This window comes from Mixophyes fleayi, chromosome 1 (assembly GCF_038048845.1).
Source record: "Mixophyes fleayi isolate aMixFle1 chromosome 1, aMixFle1.hap1, whole genome shotgun sequence".
NCBI classification, from domain to species: Eukaryota; Metazoa; Chordata; class Amphibia; order Anura; family Limnodynastidae; genus Mixophyes; species Mixophyes fleayi.
This window is the reverse complement of record NC_134402.1, coordinates 409,929,848-409,954,615: the sequence shown is the minus strand read 5'-3', so window position 1 is coordinate 409,954,615 and position 24,768 is coordinate 409,929,848. Positions and strand designations below refer to the sequence as shown.

At 43.5% G+C, this 24,768-nt stretch overlaps 2 protein-coding genes across 2 annotated transcripts in view; one reads left to right on the top strand and one right to left on the bottom strand.

Annotated features, from left to right (window-relative positions):
* The window catches only part of SCAMP1 (secretory carrier membrane protein 1), a 457,689-nt gene that overhangs the window by 308,255 nt on the left and 124,666 nt on the right, over window positions 1–24,768 (bottom strand). The gene's annotated exons all lie outside the window — the stretch shown is intronic.
* The window catches only part of LHFPL2 (LHFPL tetraspan subfamily member 2), a 78,740-nt gene continuing 69,488 nt past the window's right edge, over window positions 15,517–24,768 (top strand). The window contains exon 1 of the mRNA XM_075182233.1: window positions 15,517–15,673. The gene's annotated coding sequence lies outside the window, so the exon portion shown is untranslated. The remainder of the gene's footprint in view (window positions 15,674–24,768) is intronic.

Genomic DNA, 24,768 nt, shown 5'->3' with positions numbered 1-24,768 from the left:
ATCCTTCAGTGTATGTTCCTTTAACTTAATTGGCAGATCAGGCAACACTCCCTATATTAAGCACCTGTGGTCAACACCACGTTGCCTGATCTTGGAGTCTCATTCCCCATGAGTCTCTGAAGGTGTTCCTGTGTTTCCTCGTTTTTCAGCGCTGCTGATTCCTGTGGTTTCCAAACCACTTCTACCTCTGTGGTTTCCAAACCACTTCTACTACTGTGGTTCCCATACCACTTCTTCCCTTCTGTGTATCATCGTGACTGTTAGCTGATTCCTATCCGCTGCCTCCGTGCACCACAGTCTTCTAACCACTTCAACTCTACCATATGTTATTGTGACTGTTAGCTGATTCCTATCCGCTGCCTCCGTGCACTACAGTCTTCAATCCACATCCACTCACCTGTTCATCATCGTGACTGTTAGCTGATTCCTATCCGCTGCCTCCGTGCACTACAGTCTCCAACCTGCAACTCGTCTGTGTTTCATCGTGACTGTTAGCTGATTCCTATCCGCTGCCTCCGTGCACTACAGTCTTCAACCTGCAACTCGTCTGTGTTTCATCGTGACTGTTAGCTGATTCCTATCCGCTGCCTCCGTGCACTACAGTCTTCAACCTGCAACTCGTCTGTGTTTCATCGTGACTGTTTGGCTGATTCCTATCCGCTGCCTCTGTGCGCTTCAGTCTTCAGTTCATCTCAACTCTCCCGTGTTTCCTCGAGACTGCTGCCACTATTGCTATCCGCTACTCTCCGTGATCAACAGTTCCAGTTCAACTCTGCTCTCCCGTGTCCCATCGTTACTGCACCTGCTGGTTGCTATTGGCTACCTCCGTGTGTCCGCAGAGACCTGCTGCTGCTACTCCTCAGCTCTACTCATCCATCTACTGCTGATCCGCTCTCCACGCTTTCCTGTGTTCCCGCTGGTCTCTACCCGCCTCTCAGCATTGGATTCGTGTCTCTCTACTTACCCCTCTGCTAGACCATCGCCATTCTCCAGGGTCCTCCAGGAGTCCAGTTCCACGCTCTACTGATTCCTGTATATTTGTTTCCCTGCTGGTCTACCTACCTGTGCGCTGCACCTACTAGACCACCGCTTCACCCATCCAGGGACTTTGCATCCTGCCGGCCTCCTGCCGTTCAGGTATCTCTGCACTCCTGTCTGACTGCCTGCTTCTGAACCACGGTATGCATACTTCTCATTGACTGTGCTGGTGTATTGCATATCTTGCTGGACTGTGTTGGTTCTCCTCTGGAGGTTGCTATCCGCTGAGTCTATTGCCATCATTGACTGTGTTATCTCGTGCCGGATTACTTCAGAGACTTTCTATTATGGCAGTGCTGTTCAGTCATATATATATATATATTGTGCATATTATTGTGGATCAAGTTTAAGGTGCCCGTGGCTATCTTGTGTTGCAGTCTCTCCCCGTGCACCTCCTCACATATATATTCAGTGGTACAACTTGCTAGTGGCAGACCACTGATCCCTGTTTCCAGTATCACCTGTTCCAGTATCCTCTCACATAGCAGTGGTACAACTTGCTACACGCAGACCACTGACTCCCCGGATACCTCCACTTGGATTCCATTCCTTCACTCAGACAGCGGTACAACTTGCTATCCGCAGACCGCTGACTCTCATCACCTCCTCGTTTCTGTTGGACATTCCTCCTCACTATAGCAGTGGTACAACTTGCTACCGCAGACCACTGACTACCTTCACGTGTCCTTTGTCCATACAGTTCCTCGTGTATTATTACCTCCATATTGCCAGTGCTGCTAGTCATAGACTTTCCTGAGCATCTCATCATATGCTATTTCCTGTTCCGTGATCACCCTGCTACCAGAGTACCATATTACCACCTATACTGCTCTGGTAAGCCTATCACCTGGTGATCCCTGGGTAAAGACTCCTAGTGCCCGTGACAGTAAGATCAGGCCATGACAGACCCAGATACGGAATCTACCACTAAAGAGATGCTGCAGCATCTGGTCAGCCGTGTGGAGCAACAGGATGCTCGCCAACAGCTGTTACTTCAATGTTACCAATCGTTAACCTCCCAAGGAACATCTGGACAGACTGTTACAGCTAATATTGAAGCTCCTGTGCTTTCCTCCGTTTCCCCAGTGCCATCCCAGGTGTCTACAGCTCCCACGCTTCACCTGCCTACTCCGTCAAAATACGACGGGGACCCCAAAACTTGTAGGGGTTTCCTTAACCAATGTTCAGTTCATTTTGAGCTCCAACCTCAAAATTTTTCTACCCATCGTTCCAGAGTGGCCTATCTTATCTCATTGTTTTCTGGACAAGCCCTGGCCTGGGCCTCCCCTCTGTGGGAAAGAAACGATCCAATACTACAAGATAGTGCCAAATTCATTTCCACGTTCCGAAGTGTGTTCGATGAACCAGGTCGTGTGACCTCCGCTGCTTCCAGCATTCTTCGTTTGCGACAAGGCTCCCATACAGTAGGCCAGTATGTCATTCAATTTAGGATCTTAGCCTCTGAACTTCAGTGGAACACTGAAGCATTAGTTGCCGCCTTCTGGCAGGGGCTCTCCGATAAAATTAAAGATGCACTGACTACCCAAGAGCTTCCTTCGTCACTAGAAGATTTGATCTCTCTTTGCCATCGTGTAGATATGAGATTTCGTGAAAGAGAGTCTGAGAAAACAACTGCTGTTAAAGCACCTCTTCGTTCAACCCCTCAATTTCGTCCAGCTTCATCCTCTGTGATTCCCATGGAGATAGGACGTTCCAAGTTATCTTCAGAGGAGAGGAAACGAAGAGTAAAGAATAGACTCTGTATCTATTGTGCTGATTCCACGCATATGCTCAGCTCTTGCCCTAAGAGATCGGGAAATGCCAGGCCCTAACTAGTTCTGGAGAGGTGAAGTTAGGGTCCCTGGAGTCCTCTCCATCATCTATGAAATCTAAAGTCTGCGCTTTTGATGTTACGATTTCCTTTGCTACCAAATCCTTTGAGTCACAGGCATTGATTGATTCCGGAGCAGCAGGAAATTTCATTTCTAAATCACTAGTGAATCAATGGTCTCTACCAGTGATTACTTTAAAAACACCCATTACTGTGACGGCTATAGATGGATCACGTCTCATCAATGGTCTCATCACCCAGAGTACGTCTCCAGTAACACTTCAGATTGGTGTACTACACCATGAAGAAATTTCGTTTTTAATTCTTCCAGTTACGACAAGTCCGATTGTCTTAGGCCTTCCATGGCTTCAGTGTCATCCTCCCCAGATTGACTGGCGCACCCCTCAAGTTACGTCTTGGGGGTCTGAATGTCACCATCGTTGCCTTTCCCAAGTTATTCCTCTTAAAGTACAGCAATCGTCCATCTCATCTTCCTCCCCGGGACTCCCTCCTCAGTATGCTTCATTTGCCGATGTGTTTGATAAAGCTCAGTCTGAACGTCTTCCTCCTCATCGTTCTTGGGATTGTCCGATCGACCTTCTTCCTGGCAAGACTCCTCCCAGGGGTCGGGTCTATCCACTCTCGTTACCTGAAACTCAAGCCACATCTGAGTACATACAGGAGAATCTCCAGCGTGGGTTTATTCGACCTTCCACCTCTCCCGCTGGAGCTGGGTTCTTCTTCGTCAAAAAGAAGGATGGATCACTACGCCCTTGCATAGATTTTCGTGGACTCAACGCCATTACTATCAAGAATCGGTATCCCATTCCACTGATCACTGAGCTATTCGATCGCATCAAGGGAGCTCGGATATTTACTAAGTTGGATCTTCGTGGTGCCTACAATTTAATTAGAATCCGTTCCGGTGACGAATGGAAGACAGCGTTCAACACCAGAGATGGGCATTACGAATATCTAGTAATGCCTTTCGGGCTGTGTAATGCCCCCGCTGTTTTCCAAGGCTTCATCAATGAGATCTTTCGGGACTTATTATATGTATGTGTCATTGTCTACCTGGACGACATATTGATCTTTTCACAGGACCTGCCTTCTCATTACCAACATGTGGCAGAGGTCCTCTCCAGACTACGGAAAAATTCATTGTTCTGTAAATTGGAAAAATGTTCATTCGAGTTGCCCCAGATTCCATTCTTGGGGTATATAGTTTCCGGAGTTGGCCTGAAGATGGATCCAGACAAAGTAAATGCTGTATTACATTGGCCCCAGCCAACTACTCTTCGTGCCATCCAGCGTTTTTTAGGTTTTGCCAATTACTATAGACGCTTCATTCAAGACTTTTCATCCATTGCATCTCCTATTGTGGCCCTGACTCGGAAAGGGGCTAATACTAAGCAATGGTCATCTGAGGCTCTCCAAGCCTTTCAAATTCTCAAAGAGTCCTTCTCGTCTGCTCCCATTCTTCGACAGCCTGATGTGACACTCCCCTTCTTCCTAGAAGTAGATGCCTCTAATGTGGGCTTAGGAGCCATTCTCTCCCAACGCTCGAAGCAACAAAAATTACATCCTTGTGCCTTCTACTCTCGGGGTCTTCTGCCCGCAGAGAAAAATTATACAATCGGGGACAAGGAGTTGCTGGCCATCAAAGCTGCATTAGAGGAATGGAGATACTTGTTGGAAGGAGCTCGCCATCCGGTGACGATCTTCACGGATCATAAGAACTTGTCATATCTGCAATCTGCCCAATGCTTGAACCCTCGTCAAGCAAGATGGTCTCTTTTCTTTTCCCGTTTTGAATTAATTATAACCTTCAAACCAGCCGCTAAGAACAAGAAAGCTGACGCTCTATCTCGAGCTTTTGTGACGTCCTCTGATGTAGAAGAGGTTCCCAACCATGCTATTCTAGACCCCAAATGTATTTCACTGGCTGCTTCATCCACCAAAATGCTACCATTTGGGAAGACCCTCGTGCCTCCTACTCTGAGGAGGAAAATCCTTTCGTGGTTCCATGCCTCTCGTTTTTCTGGACACGCCGGTGAACACAAGACCTTTGAGATTCTCTCTCGAAGTTACTGGTGGCCTTCAATGAGGAGAGACGTCAAAGAGTTTATTGCTTCCTGTGATTTATGTTCTCAGTTCAAATCCTCCCGCAGAACTCCAGCAGGGTTGCTGCGACCACTACCCATTCCGTCCAAGCCTTGGACCCATATTAGTATGGATTTCGTTACTGATTTGCCACCAAGTAAGAATCACAATACTATTTGGGTAGTGGTAGACAGATTTTCGAAGATGGCTCATTTCGTCCCTCTGTCCGGTTTACCTTCTTCGTCTACTCTGGCTGAACATTTCATTAAAGAAATCTTCCGCATCCATGGATGTCCGTCTGAGATTGTGTCAGATAGAGGAGTACAATTCGTTTCCAGATTCTGGCGGGCCCTTTGTAAAACCTTGGGCATACGATTAGCACTCTCATCTTCTTACCATCCGCAATCTAACGGACAAACGGAACGAGTCAATCAAGATCTTGAGACTTTTATAAGGATGTTCTCTTCAGCCAATCAAGACAACTGGGTAGAATTGCTTCCTTGGGCTGAATTCGCCCATAACAACATGTACCATGAGTCATCATCCAAAACTCCATTCTTTGTGGTTTACGGTCACCATCCGTCTTTTCCGGAATTTCCTGCCCTCCCGCCCACCCAAGTTCCTGCTGTGGAGACTGCTTGTCAGACCTTCATAAATATCTGGTCTCAGGTCAAAACCTGTTTAAAGAAGACATCTAACAAATATAAGTCTTTCGCAGATAAGAAGAGGCGGGCTATTCCACCACTAAAAATTGGAGATCGTGTCTGGTTATCTACCAAAAATATTCGTTTGAAGGTCCCATCTATGAAATTCGCCCCTCGTTTTATTGGTCCATATAGGATCATTCAAGTTATCAATCCAGTATGTGTTAAACTTCTTCTTCCTAAGAATCTTCGGATTTCCAATGCCTTCCATGTGTCCTTGCTCAAACCTCTCATCATCAACCGTTTCTCGACTCCTCCCTCAGCACCGCAGCCAGTTCAAGTTCATCAGGAGGAGGATTTCGAGATTACTGAGGTATTGGATGCAAAAATTTCGCAAGGAGTTCTCCGTTTCCTCGTTCATTGGAAGGGCTTTGGTCCTGAAGAGCGCTCATGGATCAAAGCTGAAGATCTTAATGCTCCTGCCCTTCTGAAGAAGTTTTATTCCAAAAATCCGGACAAGCCCGGTTCCAGGCGTTCTGTGCCCACCTTTAAAAGGGGGGGTACTGTCACTCACCGGACTGTGAGTGCTTCTTCCCGGACATTTAGGAACCGTGGCCGTCCTCCATCCTGAGGGACTGCGCATGCGCAGCCCTTTCTAATCCTTCAGTGTATGTTCCTTTAACTTAATTGGCAGATCAGGCAACACTCCCTATATTAAGCACCTGTGGTCAACACCACGTTGCCTGATCTTGGAGTCTCATTCCCCATGAGTCTCTGAAGGTGTTCCTGTGTTTCCTCGTTTTTCAGCGCTGCTGATTCCTGTGGTTTCCAAACCACTTCTACCTCTGTGGTTTCCAAACCACTTCTACTACTGTGGTTCCCATACCACTTCTACCCTTCTGTGTATCATCGTGACTGTTAGCTGATTCCTATCCGCTGCCTCCGTGCACCACAGTCTTCTAACCACTTCAACTCTACCATATGTTATTGTGACTGTTAGCTGATTCCTATCCGCTGCCTCCGTGCACTACAGTCTTCAATCCACATCCACTCACCTGTTCATCATCGTGACTGTTAGCTGATTCCTATCCGCTGCCTCCGTGCACTACAGTCTTCAACCTGCAACTCGTCTGTGTTTCATCGTGACTGTTAGCTGATTCCTATCCGCTGCCTCCGTGCACTACAGTCTTCAACCTGCAACTCGTCTGTGTTTCATCGTGACTGTTAGCTGATTCCTATCCGCTGCCTCCGTGCACTACAGTCTTCAACCTGCAACTCGTCTGTGTTTCATCGTGACTGTTTGGCTGATTCCTATCCGCTGCCTCTGTGCGCTTCAGTCTTCAGTTCATCTCAACTCTCCCGTGTTTCCTCGAGACTGCTGCCACTATTGCTATCCGCTACTCTCCGTGATCAACAGTTCCAGTTCAACTCTGCTCTCCCGTGTCCCATCGTTACTGCACCTGCTGGTTGCTATTGGCTACCTCCGTGTGTCCGCAGAGACCTGCTGCTGCTACTCCTCAGCTCTACTCATCCATCTACTGCTGATCCGCTCTCCACGCTTTCCTGTGTTCCCGCTGGTCTCTACCCGCCTCTCAGCATTGGATTTGTGTCTCTCTACTTACCCCTCTGCTAGACCATCGCCATTCTCCAGGGTCCTCCAGGAGTCCAGTTCCACGCTCTACTGATTCCTGTATATTTGTTTCCCTGCTGGTCTACCTACCTGTGCGCTGCACCTACTAGACCACCGCTTCACCCATCCAGGGACTTTGCATCCTGCCGGCCTCCTGCCGTTCAGGTATCTCTGCACTCCTGTCTGACTGCCTGCTTCTGAACCACGGTATGCATACTTCTCATTGACTGTGCTGGTGTATTGCATATCTTGCTGGACTGTGTTGGTTCTCCTCTGGAGGTTGCTATCCGCTGAGTCTATTGCCATCATTGACTGTGTTATCTCGTGCCGGATTACTTCAGAGACTTTCTATTATGGCAGTGCTGTTCAGTCATATATATATATATATATTGTGCATATTATTGTGGATCAAGTTTAAGGTGCCCGTGGCTATCTTGTGTTGCAGTCTCTCCCCGTGCACCTCCTCACATATATATTCAGTGGTACAACTTGCTAGTGGCAGACCACTGATCCCTGTTTCCAGTATCACCTGTTCCAGTATCCTCTCACATAGCAGTGGTACAACTTGCTACACGCAGACCACTGACTCCCCGGATACCTCCACTTGGATTCCATTCCTTCACTCAGACAGCGGTACAACTTGCTATCCGCAGACCGCTGACTCTCATCACCTCCTCGTTTCTGTTGCACATTCCTCCTCACTATAGCAGTGGTACAACTTGCTACCGCAGACCACTGACTACCTTCACGTGTCCTTTGTCCATACAGTTCCTCGTGTATTATTACCTCCATATTGCCAGTGCTGCTAGTCATAGACTTTCCTGAGCATCTCATCATCTGCTATTTCCTGTTCCGTGATCACCCTGCTACCAGAGTACCATATTACCACCTATACTGCTCTGGTAAGCCTATCACCTGGTGATCCCTGGGTAAAGACTCCTAGTGCCCGTGACAGGAACTCACTCCATCTACCAATCAGGCTCTCTACATCCCTCCAAAGTTTCAAGCTGGCTCTTAGAACCCACTTCTTCATCAAAGTCTAGCAGTTTTCCTCATAACTCGCCCCTACTGCCGTTGTCTCACCCTCTCTGTTTCACCCCCATTCATCTGCCCCTCCCTTTGGATTGTAAGCGCTCCTGACCAGAGCCCTCTTCCCTCTTTTCCTCCACTATCACTACAACCAGCACGCCTATACCTTCCCTCTATTCCAATTAAAGACTCAGATCCTGTTTGCCGCGCCCACTCTACTGGGCACAGACTCAGGTAATGTTGTATTATTCCATTTTACTTACCCCTCTTCCCATGACTCGTGTTTTGGGGAGAAGTTGTCCCCCTCCTACGTCCTCATTGCTGGTTTTATTGTTCTCTCTATATTGTAGTGCCTTGCCTATATTGTACTGTTTTTGCTTTTAATGTTTTGCCCCTTTTTTCCATGTTATGTCTTACTCTATACTCTCTGTACAGTGCTATGGACCCCTTGTGGCATCTTATAAATAAAGGATAATAATAAATTGCGGTAATAAGTAATTTTTTATTGCTGCAATAAATAATTATACTCTTCGCCGTCACAACTGGTAGTTTGTAAACTACACCTCTCAGTAATGTTCTTGTTTGACAGTTTATCACTTTTTGAACAGTTCTTTGACAGTCTTACAAACTTTCTGAGTGTTAGAATCCCATATCTGTTCCGTGTACTTCCTAAGTAAGGTTCACAAAGTTGTAATGGCTTGTGCTAATCCTTTTGGGAATGTAGCCAAATAATTGTATATGCCTATCGCAGACGTTTCCAGTTCAGTGTGGGCATGTTCATAACTGCTTCTATTTTCTTTGGATCTAGATATATCCCTTCACTGCTTATTATGTACCCAAAGTATGAGACCCTGGAAATTCCTGTTTGCATTCTAACAACATGTAACACATCTATGATTATTATCTATGCGCCAGAACTATCAATTTTTTGTGTGTATTGTGCAGGGGTATGCACCATTCATTTGTCACATATCTCAGCACACCGAATTAGAGAAGTAGTACTAAGTATTTGTCATATATCCCAATATATATCTCGAGAGAAGTGGCACTATGCATTTGTCACATATCATCATCGTTTATTTATATAGCGCCACTAATTCCGCAGCGCTGTACAGAGAACTCACTCACATCAGTCCCTGCCCCATTGGAGCTTACAGTCTAAATACCCTAACATACACACACACAGACAGACAGACTAGGGTCAATTTGTTAGCAGCCAATTAACCTACCAATATATATCCAAGAGAAGTGGCACTATGCATTTGCATATCCCAGTATACATCACAAGAGAAGTGGCAATATGCATTTGCATATCCCAGTATACATCACAAGAGAAGTGGCACTATGTATTTGTCATATATCCCAGTATACATCACAAGAGAAGTGGCAATATGCATTTGCATATCCCAGTATACATCACAAGAGAAGTGGCACTATGCATTTGCGTATCCCAGTATACATCACAAGAGAAGTGGCACTATGACTTTGTCACTTATCCCAGTATGCATCACAAATGAAGTGGCACTATGCATTTGTTACATATCCTAGCTTACGAACAAGGGAAGGTGTACTATACATTTCCTATCACACGTTCAGTTGCCATGTTCTCTTCTGAGAGATTTCCACTTCTCCTAATGGGAGGAATGATCCTACCCACAGCCTCCTCTCCTCCACAGATGTCTAACCCTGCTCCATCTCAACATCCTAAAACGAGCCCTATACTTTACCCTAAGATGAATTAAGATCCCGGCAGCCTCTGATGCAGTCACTTTGAAGAGGCACAGTCTGATTTGCGCTCTTAAGCTGCTAATTTAAGGAGGCGATCCGATGTCAGCGGTTTCGTCTTCGTGCCCAACCCCTACAAAGAGCATAACCCTAACTCCCCTATTTCATTGCAGTCTAGTCTTACCTATTGGGTGGTGAGGCTCAGAGACAGCAGTAAAGGAACAGGACACAGTTTGAGATAAATCAGTGGGTGATAGGTGACACTAGCAGCTGGGCAAGCAATAGCAATTTCCCTAAGTCGTCAGGAAAAATTGCTTTCTGACCAATTATCTTACAATTTTGCAAATTGTGTCAGGGAATTATTCATTATAATTGCCTATATCCTATACTGTTCCTGCCTCATGTATATTGTGTTTTTATAATTAAACTCTGCCAGAAACAGTGCAGAATGAGTAATTCATTTCCAGACATTTCTCTACATGATAAATGTGGGTATTTTCCAATGATATGACTTTGTAAAAGTATGTGACAGAAAACAAACTGAGGGGACTAGCAGTGCTTCCATCACTTTCCTGTTTTCCTTACTACATCCTCACAACACTCCAGGGATTCCCCCATCCACTTAGTAGCAGCTTAGCAATAAATATGTCCCATAAACACATAGGCAAAATCTAGGCAACAATTACAACTGGTAAAAAAACAGAATATGTGAGAAACAGATCTGTTCATTCTAGAAAATCACTTGACAATGACAATTTTTAGCAATGACTGTGGACACAAGGCACCATGATGTAGTGGAGCATAGTTACCCTGTTTAGTTCATTTACAAAGTGCCGCTAGTATCACACAATTTAAGGTACATGTCCACATTCTACATTTATGTATTAAGTTCCACTCCCTTTAATAAAACAAGAAAGTGCAATATGAAGGCTCAAAATGCCTCCAGCTAAAAGAATATTTGACAATACACCCACATTGAAAACTGTCAAATACACTAAATCCTACAAAATGGCAATGGGAACCCCAAGGATGGGTAATTTCTACATCTACATGCAATATAGCCCGGATCAGACCCTTCTTCTCCATCAAAACTCTCATCCATTCTCTCATTATCTCCTGCCTGAATTACTGCCACCTCCTACTTACTGGCCACCCTCGCACCCGTCTCACTCCTCTTCAATCCATACTGACCACTGCAGCCCAACTTATTTTCCTCTCCCACCAGTCCTCATCTTCCTCTCCTTTCTATCATGCTCTACACTGGCTCCCCCTTCGCTTCAGAATCATCTTTAAACCCCTCACACTCACATACAAAGCCCTCTCTAACTCCACTGCTCCTTATCTCTTCAACCTCATCTCCACTCAAACTCCTTCTCGCCCTCCATGGTCTTCCAACGACCACCGACTCAACTCCTAACTGGTCACCACCTCTCACTCCTGCATTCAAGATTTCTCCTGTGCTGCTCCCCCAGCCTGCCTAACTTCAAACGCTTCCTGAAAACCCATGTGTTCAAATTAGCCTATCTGTCTTCCATCTAACCCTGCCCTCCTCTAACCCTCTTCACTGTCTTTCTACACTCTTCATACTCTACCTCCCCCTCATTCTTCCTCCGCTCCTTCTCTCTTACACTCAACTCTTCCGTTACAGTCCTTGTCCCCTCACCCTATCTTCCCTCTGTGTGTCTCCTAACAGTCTCCCCTTCTCCCTTAGATTGTAAGCTCCTTTGAGCAGGGCCCTCTGTCCTCGTGTTCTCTTCCTCCTGTTTAATTTTGTCCCCTGCCCCTCCTCCTTTTCTCCTTTTTGTCACTTTTCTGAGTTTTTTCCTCCCGCTATCATTTCTGCTCTTCTCCCTTGCATTACATCTCCCTCATTGCCCTGATCCTGTAAGTGGCGCACACACTAGTGGGCACAGGTTCAGTGTCCTTTCTTCACTCCTCATCTCCTTCTTCACTCTATCTGTGCACTGGTATACACTATTACCTTCCTCACCCTATCTGTGCACTGGTAGACACTTTTACCTTCCTCACCCTATCTGTGCACTGGTAGACACTTTTACCTTCCTCACCCTATCTGTGCACTGGTAGACACTTTTACCTTCCTCACCCTATCTGTGCACTGGTAGACACTTTTACCTTCTTCACTCTATTTGTGCACTGGTAGACACTTTTATATTCCTCACCCTATCTGTGCACTGGTAGACACTTTTACCTTCTTCACTCTATCTGTGCACTGGTAGACACTTTTACCTTCCTCACCCTATCTGTGCACTGGTAGACACTTTTTCCTTCCTCACCCTATCTGTGCACTGGTAGACACTTTTATCTTCCTCAATTTATCTGTGCACTGGTAGACACTTTTACCTTCCTCACTCTATCTGTGCACTGGTAGACACTTTTATATTCCTCACTCTATCTGTGCACTGGTAGACACTTTTACCTTCCTCACCCTATCTGTGCACTGGTAGACACTTTTACCTTCCTCACTCTATCTGTGCACTGGTAGACACTTTTTCCTTCCTCATTCTATCTGTGCACTGGTACACACTTTTACCTTCCTCACTCTATCTGTGCACTGGTAGACACTTTTAACTTCCTCACTGTATGTGTGCACTGGTACACACTTTTACTTCTTTACCTGTGCACCTGCTCTCTGCTTAGTTTGTATTATTATACTTTTGCACCTTACTTGTACTTTTTGTACTTATAATGCTTTGTCTACTTATGGCACTTTGTCCTTGTACTGCCTGCATGCTGTGTACTGTTACCCTGTACTGTTGTCCCATGCGGTATGTATGGTGTTGTGGACCCTTAGTGGAGCCTCATAAATGAATGATAATAATAATAATCTAATGTCAAGTTACTCCACCATTGTGTTTCACCTACTTTAGGCTCCCCTGCTGCCTTTCATAGCAATGTCCCCACCAGACCTTCATAATTTCGCTCCAATCTGTATTATTCACTGTGTCCCACCTGTGACGATCAGTGCAAGCAGGACTCAGGAAGTGTTACCCAGCGAGGGTAGGGTAGAAACATTGAATACCAACCAGCAGGTTATCTTGACCATAGGAGCTAATTTTTCGGGTTGGCAAGTATGGAAAGTCCTGCTGTGCAGGAGGGACTGTCTTGTGTCATCAATGAAACATCTCTGTGTTCCATGTCTAACACTGACAAATCACTCATTCTGAATTTTTTAATACAACAAACAAATACAAAGGAAAAGCACTGCCCCCCTTGTAAATCTATTTCTGAAAGAGTCTGCAGCTATAGTTCCATTAAGCCCCTATGTTATTATGGCCCTGGTGACAGTACCAGCAACAAACAGCTGTTAAACAGACAAATTGAAGCACAGACCTTGTGTGTGCTAAACTCCTGCTTCCCCCTCTATCTACTCTACTCCCCTTCCCCACTGTCCATAGAAATACTTTACTTTCTTATTCAATGTTTGTTTAGGAGGGAGCAGAAGGGACCTCCAAGGATCACTCACGGCTGCCTGCTGTGTGCAGACAATCTCCCAGAGAGATGCCTTTACCCAAAGACAGAACATAAAAACTGACAATATTTTCACTTTTACATTCCTGCCCTCAACACAAATAAAGAATAAAAAGAGTTCCCGGAGGGAATGTCCAAGGGATAAGTGGCAGGGGCATGATAACGTGATTTGTGTCACTACGGCCCCACCCTTGCTGTGCAACCAGAACTGGGAGCCCAAGCTGGTTCACATACTGGTATAGGCTCTCACACTGGCTTAGCGAAGTGGTAAGATCAGCCTTACTGCTGCCAACCAGTAAAACCAGGGAGCTGACCATTGCTCAGCTTCTCTGGCGACATTTTATTGCTAAATTGCTGTGATGAACAAGAGCAAATCTTCCATATTGTCGTTTTGTTAAATGGACCCTTTAGTCACGTTTTTAGATTCTCCTTCCATCATGTGTGACCACTTCTGCTAACCTTATATGTGTGGATTTTGTATGTTCTCCCCAAGTTTGCATGGGTTTCCTTCAGCACTCTGGTTTCCTCCCACAATCCAAAAACATATTAGGTTAATTGGCTGCTATCAAACTGACCCTAGTCTGTCAGTGTGTGTGTGTGTGTGTGTGTGATAGGGAATTATAGGGCATATTTAAGAAAGCACGATAGTGTTCTTACCGGGAAATTAAGCCCCCTGGGTGTCCTCCGCATATTTATGAAATGTGCATCGCAGCAGATATCATGGATATCTGTTGCTTTGCACTCCTCTTCGTTTTTGGGAGCAGTCATCATTCAACAGTATGGTGACTGCCAGCCGCAATCTAACAAGTTCCGAAAAAACATTTTTTTCGGAAACTTGTCTTGAAGCTGAAGCTGGCGTACATTATCATAATTGAAAAAATCCAATGCTGTCAGCTCTGCTCCGAAGAGCAGAGCTGGACAGCGCATGTGTTGAGGGATCACATGATCCCTCCCTGTCAATCACCGCTCGCTCTCTGCAACTTGCAGAGATAGAGCGAGATGTTTGTGCGCATGTGCAGTTCTTCGAACTGCACATGCGCAATTACTGAAAGAATAGGAGTGAAAAGGACGAGGAGGTGATCCAGGGACATTGCGTTCCGAAGAGGGGGAAAAGTATGATTTTTTTTATCACAGAAACAGCAGTTTTTCGGGACTGCTGTTTCTGTGCAGGGTTGTACATAAATGTGAGAAATAGTTCAATCCTTATCATTGCGATAAGGATTGAAAACTATTTTTCACTTTATGTGAATATTGATAAATGTGCCCCTTATACTGTAAACTCCAATGGGGCATGGACTGATGTGAGTGCTTTCTCTGTACAGTGCTGTGGAATTATTGGAACTATATTATATTAAAAAAATGATGATGATAATGATTTTACAGGGGCCACGTCAGTTCTCAGAATGATTTGAGGGCACTCCAGGTACAATCATGTGTGATGTATGTGGTATAGTCCATGTGTAGGAGGCGTGTGAGGATAGCTCTGCAGAATTACTACTTTGCATAGTGCTTCCATTATCTTAATCTGTCTCTGCATATATCCTATTCTATGACCAGTTGTAATCGTGTATCCTACAGCCAGCCAGCACCGGAGAGTGCATCCTGGATGTTATGGGAACATGTGTATCACTTATTTATAACTTACTAGAACACTTGTGTGGCCAGGGGTGGTGTTCATTTCATCTGAGAGAAGTTTACTCCCTTTCATTTATTAAGTTGGGCTCAGTTAATGAAGTGACATTAGAAACTGTATCACCATGCATTACATGCATTAATGTGTTGTATTATGAGGTTAATATCACTGGATGAAGTGGGTCATGTTTACTCGTGTACATTATTTCTGCACACTGGCCGGGCAGCGCTCATCACCACAATAAACCAGCGGCCGCTGATTAGACATAGAGCGATCCTGGCAGGGATTCCCGGGCAGCCCAGTTTAATGACTCCACATCCCCAAACCACCAGGGACTGTCTGACTGGGAGTCTGGAAGGGGCGTGGCGAGGTGACGTCACGGGGGCGGGGACAAGGTGAGCAGGCTGCCGATGCTTGCAGCTCTCTCAGTGCACGCTCAATGAGTGTTGGGGGATGGAGCCTCTGGTTGTCGGAGCTGCATAACGGGAATAGTGGCTGCATCACGCTGGGGGCAATATACAGCAGGGAGAAGCCTTGGCCGCGGTTTGTGGGTAAGTTCGGCTTTGTGCTCCTCTTGCATGATGAATGAGTTGCACCCCTTTCCCCCTATTCCCGTGAGTGTGAGTGGTAGTTTGCAGGGCTTCTATCCCGAGTGGAACGCATCAGTTATTTGCATTTCTCGTGCTGTGCATTACAGCTGAGACATGCTGGATATTTAGAGGACTCGATGCTACATGCGATGCACAGATCAGTTATTCTGTGCATAAAGGGTTAATGGGGACTTGCTCTATAGCAGAGTTTCTCATCAGGATGAACTTGTCCGGGATACACTATCACATGAGATATACAGTGTATGGGTTTTATATCCCATTGTTCATAAAATAAATGCCTGGGTCTCTGAAGTGTTCTTTGACTCTCTCTTTCTTTTATCACCTTCTTTTATTTTGTGGTCCTCACGTTGCTGTCTACAGAGCCATTAACTTCACTGATACTATTTTTATTATCTCAGTTGCTGCCATCACCATAGCTTAGTGTCTGAAAGGTTTTATAGCACTGATTTAATGCACATTGATGGCTGTCTGTTCTATAGTGGCCCCTGCTTTCATGGACTTCTAGGAAAAAAAGGCAATAAAACTGCAATCTAGTAGTGATTTGTGTTTTCCATTTTATCCACAAGGGGCGCTAGAAGAACCTCATGTGGTCCTTTCATGACAGTGGAGACAGGAGGGTTATATCAGTAACTTTACAAAGAATTATAAATGACATGCAGTGCTTAAATGTGTCACGGGTGGACATATGTGTGCTTCTTCCGCAGCAATATGTTCTTGCACTTGAAGTTCTGTGATTGCATTTGTGGATGAGCTCATAGCTTTATAGAGCAGGGAGCTCTGATTGAACCCTAGGGCAGACTAGACCACCCAGTCTCCTATAGTGAGTGCACAGTGGTGTTCAGTTGAGACCTATCCATATATTCTGTGTTTGTGGTAGTTAATTATCTAGTTTAAAATGAACTGTTATAACCTACAGAAGAAATATTTCTTCTAAGCAATAATATAATGTACATTTTTATTTAGTCTTAAATATATGGTGAACTGGGTGTTGCTTGTATTTTAGGAAATCTTATTTTGCAAAATAAGAAAGAATACATTATTTTAAAGTTTCCCGCTGATAATGCCTTGTTATAAATAAACTTAAGGGTTTCAGACAAAGTTGCTGACAGCAGTCTATATTCTTTCTTCGGAAACGGCAAAGGTAGCATTGAGAGTGAAGTTTTGCCATAAAAGAACATAGTAATTTAACCAATAATTAGCACTTATTTGAAGCTAGCTATAAAAGTCTAAAACCGATTTAACGTTCAGTTTTTAATTGTAAGAAAAGGAAAATGTGCGCGACAGTCTGTTAAATACCATGCAATATAAATTTCTTAATAGATCAATAATACTATCGATCGGCAATGGTGGAAAACTTTAATCTCTACAGGTCAGATTCTGAATTGATTTCTTTTAAGTGTGTTTATTCTAAGCATTTAAACAAGGAAATTTGTCATTGAAATTCTACATGAACAAACTAAATACACACATTATAGTTCTGCGGCTCGGCCCAAGACTCCTTTGACAGGATCACTATTCAGCTTGGCCACGGATGTTGGTGGATAAATTGGGTGAGATCTGGCTTCGTAGTTTTGGAGCCACACCTGGAGCTGTGGTTACGCATGTCAAATAACTTAAAGGCCCCTCTCACCAGACAGGGCTAGGATGAGCGGGTCTACTGGGGAAACGCATGTGGACAGCGGAGGGTGTGACTGTCCAAGTTGGAGCTGACGTTTTTCCTATACTTGTGTGTGTGTTTTTTTTCTTTGTTTTTGTTTTTTTTGACAGAAGGTTTTTGGACTTGGGGCTATGCTGGATGACGCCTCTGATGGTCTTCTGCAACATACAACATCCGGGTGGTAATTGTGGAGCGTTTAGCATGCGGCTGTCATTATTTTCTGTGGGATTCCTTCAGAGCAGTCTTGCATTGCCTCAGCCAAAGCTCCCTGCTGCCCCTCTTCTGGCCTAAATACTGGAAGAGGGGTTGACATTCCAACTACTATTTGTAATATGTCACAGGATGTCTTTTCATATTGGCTCCACTGGTAATTAATGTTTAGGAACCATATAATTTGATATTATTTTCAGCCCATAACCACATACATTTTGTTGCTGGGGAGATGTGAGGGGATAGATGTATGAACACTAGAGCATATGGATTTCTGCACCCCACATTTTAACTTGCATCAGTTTAAGGTGTGATATTAAGCTCTCTTCCCATCCTGATTCCAAAACTATCTCGCCTTAGGGTAAATTTACTAAACTGCGGGTTTGAAAAAGTAGAGATGTTGCCTATAGCAACCAATCAGATTCTAGCTTTCATTTATTTAGTACATTTTACAAAATGACAGCTAGAATCTGATTGGTTGCCGTAGGCAACATCTCTACTTTTTCAAACCCGCAGTTTAGTAAATATACCCCCTTGCCTCTTTTGGGCAAAATGAAAATTCCTAGCTTATTCTGATTCTTAAAAATGGGCACTGGTAAAATAGCCAGGTCTACAAATGGTTTAATTTATTATTTATTGGCGGTTATTTATACTTTTATTTATATGTAGTACTTTAGAGTGAATATTTAATCACTTGTATCAGTCCCTGCCCCAGTGGTACTTACAATCTCTACGGACACGCACACACTAGGGTTAATTGTATGAGAAGCTGATTAACTGATCAGTATATCTTTTGGCGTGTGGGAGGCAACCCACACAAACACGGGGAAAGCATACACATAAGGCCATTTTTCAAACCCATGACCATAGTGCCGCGAAGCAGCAATGCTAACCACTGTGTGCTATCAGTTTCTTAATTGGGGAGATTATCCTTCAAACCTTAGAGTTTTGAGAATAATCTTGGGATCACTTATTCTAGAAACACCCAATGAAGCAAGTTAATTCTTCTGTGACTTTTCCAATTAATCTGTCATTCTTCATGAAGTGGCTCAGTAGACACAGTATTTGCCCTGGGCCTACGTTGGGCAATGGCTATACATTACCTTTGAACACATTAAACCTAATATTTTTGTGTTCTACAGTACTGGGGCCTGCAAACATGCAAGATTATATTTACATATGAAATACCTTGATCTTGAAGATATACACAGTATTTGCTGTATTTTTGACTAACTCTTATGAATGGGTAAAAAGACAAAAAAAACAACATCCTTGCATACATCTGGGCAACATTATGTGACTCCCAGTAAATATTTCCATTTGCAGTGACCTAAATCTATATTGATTTCACAATATACCCATTTTACCAACCCCCCCCCCCTTTCCCTCCATATAAACTAAATGGCAAAGTGATGTGGAGACTTATAGGTGGTGAGTAATGGACTGCAGCAGGAACATGTCACTTTATAATATAAAACTGATGTCCTGAGCATTAGGTTTCTGCAAGGAAACAGTCATCTATTGTAATGGAAAGAGTGGAACACTAAATATCCTTCGCTTTCTCAGCTCTGCATGAAAGCTTATGAGCACAGTGGTTCTCACTCCATAACTGTATCATCCACTTATTCTCTGGTGTGGAATACATGTCTTTGAACAGTATTAGATATACAAGTAAAGGTGTAAAATAACAGCCTGCCACCTCCCAGTGGTAAACCAATTGCTTTTATCCAGACAACCCCTCTACCCTTGCTGTACTCTTCTTCCTATAATTCATTCTCACCTTTCCTGACTGAATATTACCTCATATACAACAGGGATGTCAAGGTATCGAACGCCATATATCTACTCCATGTGACTGTATGTGAGCAGGTCGCTGCAGTGATGTCATCACCACGCGACACATGTTCCCATCCTATCAATGACCCGAAGCAGCATCATGATGAACAGCCCCATTTGTATGCATGGTAACAGGGCAGATTTTAGACAACATTTTAAAGGAAAAAGATGCAAGTCACCCAGCCCAAGGTAGCTCACTATGGGACTGGCCTGGGGGGCCAGGGGTGGTAAATTGCAGGGGGGGGGGCTGGTAGGAGAAAATAGTTGGTGGGAGAACTTGCACTCAGTGGAAAATATAAAGTTTACAATTTGGGAGACCAAAATGTAAACCTGCCTGACACAGCTGTAGGCCACCCAAAAAAAAAGCATAATTTCTTGCTGCACAAACTAATGCTTATGAAGTAGTTCCTGTGTTTTTGTATGTTTGCTTCTGATATGTGTTTTGTCTATAATTTTGATGAAGAGCTGGTACGGACCAGACATGTACAAAGTACCTGGCATACTATGGGATCTATTGAAAATGATGTCTAAAATCATTCTCTTGAAGTTGGCCAAGCTCTTTCTATCACTTGGTCCTCATCTGCAGCACCATAATGGACTTCGCAATGGACTCTATGGATGAAACGAATCGATGGAGCCAAACAAACAAAATCTGACTCCTTGGTTTGATAACCTGGGGACTTTTTTTTTTTCTGTTTAGTGCAACGAGGGGTGATTTTTCAGGTGGGGTCATGCAGGGGCCATGGCCCTAGTAGCAGTTTACAGAAATACTGAAACGATCATCGTCAGTAAGGTTTTTTTTTAGGTAATTGTGAAGAGACCCAGTTGAGTTTCATGTCAGATATTCTCCCCCAGTGCTGTCATATACCTGAGCAGCATAACAGGAGCTGTTGATGCCTATGTAGTTGCTGCACAGTCCGGTGGGAGCAGTTTTATTTTTAGTAGCTATAAAAGAGTCCATTATGAATAATGTTGACATGATATGCAAAGTGCTTTATGTCCCAAAACTGTGGTTTTGTATTCAAGAGACTAGAATAGGGCACCTCTTGTTTCCAGCAGTCTTTAGTATTGAGCTGTGAAAATCGACGTTGCAGCTTCTTTATATGAAGACTTTTAAGACCGTAAAGGGCTTTTATTGAATAGCATTGTAGCGCCAGTTGTATGATATAGAAAACACTGTAGATTTCACTCCATTTAAGCGTATTGTTGCTTACTGTAAAGTAGAGGCAATAAGGCTCCACTGTGATAGGTTCTTTTAAAGTACTTTTTTTTAGTTCCCCCCCCCCCCCCCACCCCCCCCCCCCCCCCTTTTTTTTTTTTTTTGTTGAAAATGTGGCATATAGATCTTCCGGTAATTAAGGGTTATGCAAAGTATAGCTGGTCTTCCCTATAACTGGTTAATAAAATGGATTTCTGTTGCAGATCCGAAGCAAGTATCTCGGCCTGCTGATACCTAACACAAGAGAGGAAATTCTGGGTTTATAAAGTAAACTGGTGGTCTGGCAGAGTTCCAGCCCACCAACCTGAACTAGCTAAACACAGTTGTGCAAACACTAATTTGTAGGCTGATTGTGAATTCACAATGTGTTTCTTACCATCCTACTATTCCACAGATAACCATTTTGTAACTGGTTTGATGAATTGAATAATTGCTATTAAAGATGTTACCAAGTAGACTTGGAAAATATAGCTTGTAAACGTGTTAGAGATTGCAAAGTTTTATTGCAATTAAGTTGGTCTAGTCTGGGAGTCATTATTGTAGGAATACATAAGTTATTTGTGTGTTTATCCAGAGATGGGATAGTTGTATCTTTATTACTTCATGTGTGGGCTTTTTAAAACAAGTTTAGTATTTAGTGTACATGTGTATACATAGCTTGATGGGGGAGTGTATTAGTAGATCTGGATCTGTAATGGGAAGTGTTTAGCGGTTCCCCTGCCTCCTTCATGCAATGTTGTCTTAAAACACTTGACAATTGTTTGCTTATATTGAGTGTACAGCTTTTATTTGCTTTGTCCCAGCAAATTTGTTGCATGTATGATTAAGGACAATGTGGAGAGAAAAGAGAAGGGGAAAAAAAAAAAAAGGATTGTTCCATATACACATTGGTGGGATCTCCTGCAGGAAGATGTTTGCAGGTCCTGCAGCTGTCAGAAAACCAAGAGAATGAAGTGATAGTTTCTGTCAGCAGAGCTGTGCGAATAAGCAGATTATAACTGCCTGGTATGGTGATATAGACTGCAAGCTGCAGAGCATAGAGCTGCTTCACTACAGCTTAGTGCCAGTTGTTCCTATGTGAAAAAGTTACGTCAGTTATAAATTCAATCAATTTGGCCGCGTTATTCACTGTTACCGTTACAATGGTAAAAGTGCACAGTATTACCGTGAGTACGGTAATTTTAACGCTGATTTTTGTTCACAGCCTTTGGGGCAGCAAGCAAAAATCAGGATAAAATGACTGTATTAACGGTAATACAATTAGCGCTGTTCCTACATTAACGTGACCGAATTGAATCCCCCCCAATGAATGTTATACTGGACCTATAAGATATATTTAATTGTCATGGTATGGACTGTATCACAGCTATCTAGCATAACACGCTTGATGCATGATTATCTTGGACAGATTATAATGAGGCCAAACCACTGCTGGATACAAACAGCAACTCCTCCCCCTTATAACTCATATAATCCTAACACCATCACTCAACTTTCTTACAAATCATTAACACTTGGCACTACCTTCCTCAGCTGATATCACACACCAACCTTGTTGTAATATTTCAATCTGCTATGTGGTGGTGTTTCGGAAATTTATGACTATATTACTGATCATAGCTATGTTATTATTTTTTTTTATTTCTGTTGAAAAGTATAATTAAAGTCCAGGCTCCTGTGCATCATGCATATATAGAATATTAAGAATATCTACAGAAAAAGTCTTCAAGCAATCTTATGTAACTTTTAGGTTTTTGTCTGCTCAGAGAATCATATTCAGTGATAAACAAATAACCACCCAATGCTGATGGCTCTGGTCCTCAGCAGGTATCTTTTCCTTTACTTTACCCACGGACATGAACCGATCAAAGCTGCATCAGCGGTTTATTACCAGTAAGCATAGAGCATAAGTAAAACACATTATAGAGTGTAAGCATTGGCGCAACTACCATTGGTGCAGCAGCTGCAGTGCCCTGGGGCCCAGAGAGATAGATGGTCTGAACTAGTGAGAAGTGGAGCCCCGGTTTCCCCCTCCTTTCCTCCCCGCTTCCTGCACCGGAGTTCACAGCTCGCTAGTAAGTGACACTGTGTACCCCAAATAACATCCAGCCAAGTATTGTATTGACACTTTTTGGTGTCTCGGTGGTGATGTGGTGCCTTTAGCTTATGCTGCACAGCAGACTGTGCTCCATATAGATGCCTTCTGTATGGTCACATACCAGCGCTGGTTGCCGGATGGTGTTTAAGCAAGAAGCTCTGTGGATGATCCCTTTGTTTTAAGGAAGGAAATCCATGCCACAGCCAAGTGTGATAAGTTGTATTCTTGGCATTTTAAAGTCACAGAGCTTGTCCTATGGAATCCACAGCAGGATGTGTTTCTGTCATCTCCTGTGCTCTCTGTGCAATACCCTGTGCAGGCGTTTTAAAAGTCTCTAGTGTTTTTTTTATTGCAGAGTAATATAAAATTGATTGAAGCAACGACTGCTGTGTTCCTAGCACATCATGTACTGTGCGTCTGAATGAGTGATGTACACCACAGCCTCTAATTGCCATGACCACTTGATGATGTCATATCTTTTTTTTTTAAATACTTGCTTGCAATACATTTTTGGTTAAAGATGCATAAACATTTGGTTACAGATAATTGCACCCAGCAAATGGGATTCTGTACATTTGCAGTGGTGAAAGATCGGTCATTATAATTGACTGAACAAATTTCAATTGGCTGCCAATTAGATGGTTACTTAAGAGGTGGATACTATAGATTTGAAAGGGGAATTGTTGGAGACCCCCAACTGTTACCCCTGTGATGGCCCTTTGACAGTCTGGACATTGTCATCATTATTTATTTGAGAATTTAGCTCCCTTGGCTTCAGGTGTCCTAAAGCTTGTTTAATTGGTGACATTTCCTATATCAAACATCTGTGCTCTCGTTTGTGTTGTATGCTGTGCTATGTATAATTCCATAGGGTTATGTGGTGGCACAGTGGTTAGAATTGCTGCCTCGTTTGTGTACAACACCCAGGTTCAGATGGGTTTGCCCTCAGGTGCTCTAGTCTCCTCTAACAATCCAAAGACGTACTGGTAGGTTAAAGACTTGTGCTGCTTCATTACTATTAATGTGTGGGCTGCTTGCAATGCACACCCCACATGAGCACAGCCTGTAGACACCTGAAGTTCTCCGACAAGCACCAAGTTATATGCAAGGTATGTTTTACCTTACCAGTGATTTGTCCTTAATGTGGTCACTTTAATGACAAACCTTTGTCTAGATTACATGCATGGCTGATGTTTTTTTTTTTGTTTGCTGCTCCCCTAAACAAGGCCTTTAAAGCCACAAATAATAACCTATGACCTTTGCTACTTTGGGTTTACTCATGCACGCGATAAAAAACAGAGCTGTAAAGTAGGGGCTTTTGGTTTAAGGTGTCACATTTCTGTTTAAATGTCTCATCTTTCATCCACCAGGAAAATTCTCTAGTCACCGTGAATTAACACACCGTCACCTGAAATCCTATATATATTTTGGTGGAAAAAGTTATTTACTTAGGTGCTGTCAGACATGAGGCATTTAACACTTTTTTCAGTAAGTTGGTTATGTACAGCTCTGCCGTTTTCCTGCCCACTAACGTGTATAGCCGGTCCTAAAGCGTAATCAAAAAAGAGATTTCCAAAAAGACCCGGGGGGAAAATGTATTAAACTGCGGATTCGTCAAATCGCAGATTTTCGGCGATGTTGACGGCCATGTTTAAAATTTTAATAATGGCAAAATTCCCCTGGTTTTACCTTTTTAATAAAATGCCTTGTATATAAAAAAATAGCAATTAAATTTTACTTAACTGAAAATATGAGCGTCTCCTTAAGGGCTTAAGCGTACATTATGGTTTATCAGCTGTCAACACTTGGAAAACCGCATTGTACACCGGCTGGATTAGGTCAAATTCAGATTGCCATGTTTCTGGCACCCCCAAAAGTAGTGGTCCCTAATATAATGTTTGCATATCAGACCCCTGTCAAAAAAAACAGGTTCTTGACAACCTGTGGGTCCAAAGTCATTCACGATTTAAATGTAATGAGATCACTGATAAAACACCTATTATATATGCCTTTGC